Raw genomic sequence first — 2,393 nt, forward strand, 5'->3', positions numbered from 1 at the left:
CTTTGAACTTAATAATGTCACCCTTTTTGCAAGTATCTTTCTTTTAAAATTTATTGGGTATTTGGTCTAATTGTACTTTATGTTCATTCATTTGTGCTTTTCACCTTTTTTCAATTTTGATGTAAAAGTAATGGATGGCCACTAGGCTTTACCTCCTGGTGAGACACAAGCGAGCCAGGCCGAGGACCGCAGCTGCCATACAGTGACAGAGGCGCCCCCTGCCTCCTGCCCCTCAGCTGCCCGAAGGCTGTGGGGGAAGACCGCGGTGGGAGCCAGGAGGGAAGTGCAGTTCTCCACCGCGTTAAGGCTCCTTAGGTTTTGTGGACCGCCGTGCGCAGCGCAGCACGGAAGAGGAGAGGCTTGAGCACTAGCACTTCTGGAAGATCATTAATGCCTTCAGCTACTGGGGCACCAGTATGCATGAGCGAGAACAACGAACAGAAAGACAGTTTCAGTCACTTCCACCTAATCAGCAGAAACTACTTCCTCAATTTCTTCTACATTTGGACAAGATCTGAAAATGCATTGATCATAATCAAGAAATACTACTGACAGTTGTGAATGACTGCATGCGTATGTTTGAAAATAAAGAATATGAAAAAGATGGGAATGGAAAGATTAGGGCAGCATCTACCTTTGACATGGATAAGTTACAATCCACATTGAAACAGTTTGTGAGAGACTGGAGAAAAACTGGGAAAGCAGAAAGGGATACCTGCTACCAGGCAATCATTAAGGAAATTTTTAAAATTTTTCCAAGGAGAGGTGGGATCCTTCTAAAGAAATGAATCTGGTACCTGGTGCTGCACTAGGAAGACCGGCCTGTAAAGTAGCTGTGCTAGGTTATGCTTGTCAAGGAAATGAACGGAGTTTTTTATGCTCTTCCAACTTTGTATTCAGCAGATGCTCTGAAATTAATAAATACAAACATTATCCCTGGATCCACCAGTTTAGCAATAACTGGAGATTGGCTGATCAGATTCAACCCATCTTCTTCCCCCATGTTGACCCCCCCCCCAGTCTTCCTTCTGGTTCTAACTTTCCTATGGCTGCAGGAGATTTGATCAGAATGCAATATCTGGGACTGTATTGTTTCTTCATAGAAACAGCTCACAATGTAGTTGGTTATATTGATATAATATGGAAAATACTCAAACCAGGTGGAATTTGGATAAATCTAGGGCCTCTTTTGTACCACTTTGAAAATTTGGCACATGAATTTTCCATAGAATCGAGCTATGAGGATATAAAAAACGTGGATTCAAGTAGAGGTGTTGTACGAATCTGTCTCGTCAACGTATACTGTGGATGATCTATGATGAAATACTACTATAAATGTGTCTAGTTTGTGGTCCCTAAGCCACAATAATGGTCTTACATGACATTACTCTGAAAAAAGTCTAGTAAGAAAAGGCTGAAATAAACAACTCAAAATCAACTATCAGTGATGACAGGACAACCTCAAATAAGTGGTGCTTTCTTATCCCTAAAAAAATTTAGAAGTAGTGCCTATTTTCTTAATATTTCTATTTTGCTTTTTCAGAAATATACTACGCCATGCAGATTCATACTACATATGTAATGTGGAGGAAATGTCTTCAAGTATACCTTCCTTGAAGTTCAGGTCTTTGAGTGGAAAAATTCTAATCTCCAGTGTCTTCTTGAAGCTATATCCATTGCAAGTCTGCCATCTTATTGACTAATAGTATTGAAGTCTACATAATAATATCTCTCTTTGTGTGTGTGTGTGTGTGTGTGTGTCTTTGCATTGGCGTTATTTTGCCATACTTTAAGGATCTTTCTGTCACATTCAGCATCTGTTATTGGGACTTCTATTCATTTGTACCTAAGCAATCTAAATATAAAAGATGTGTATTTTTATCATTCAATTTATTTTTGCTAGCTCAGTTGAACTTAGAGAAGCATCAAAAAATTTTATTTTCATGCGATGATAAATTTAATAGCATCACAAGTCATTAAACTGCATTCAGGTAACTGAGATTAAGTCTTTTAGCCACACTAAACTGGACACTTGATGAACACATACTCATCATGGATGACTCTTTTTTTTTAAACAGGCAAAGTTAGACAGTGAGAGGGAGAGACAGAGAGAAAGGCCTTCTTTCCATTGGTTCACCCCACAAAATGGCCACTACGGCCAGCGCACTGCACCGATCTGAAGCCAGGAGCCAGGTGCTTCCTCCCGGTCTCCCATGTAGGTGCAGGGCTCAAGGACTTGGGCCATCCTCCACTGCATTCCCAGGCCACAACAGAGAGCTGGACTGGAAGAGGAGCAACCAGGACAGAATCCGGTGCCCCAACTGGGACTAGAACCTGGAGTACCGCACTGCAGGCAGAGGATTAGTCTAGTGAGCTGTGGCGCTGGCCCATGT

The 2,393-nt window shown here is 41.5% G+C and overlaps 1 pseudogene; it reads left to right on the forward strand.

Annotated features, from left to right (window-relative positions):
* The first annotated feature begins 203 nt into the window (after positions 1-203).
* On the forward strand, positions 204-1,369 carry LOC100355250 (protein-L-histidine N-pros-methyltransferase CARNMT1 pseudogene; annotated as a pseudogene).
* The last annotated feature ends 1,024 nt before the right edge of the window (positions 1,370-2,393 follow it).

This window comes from Oryctolagus cuniculus, chromosome 8 (assembly GCF_051225735.1).
Source record: "Oryctolagus cuniculus isolate XC-2025 breed Fujian yellow rabbit chromosome 8, ASM5122573v1, whole genome shotgun sequence".
Classification (NCBI taxonomy): Eukaryota; Metazoa; Chordata; class Mammalia; order Lagomorpha; family Leporidae; genus Oryctolagus; species Oryctolagus cuniculus.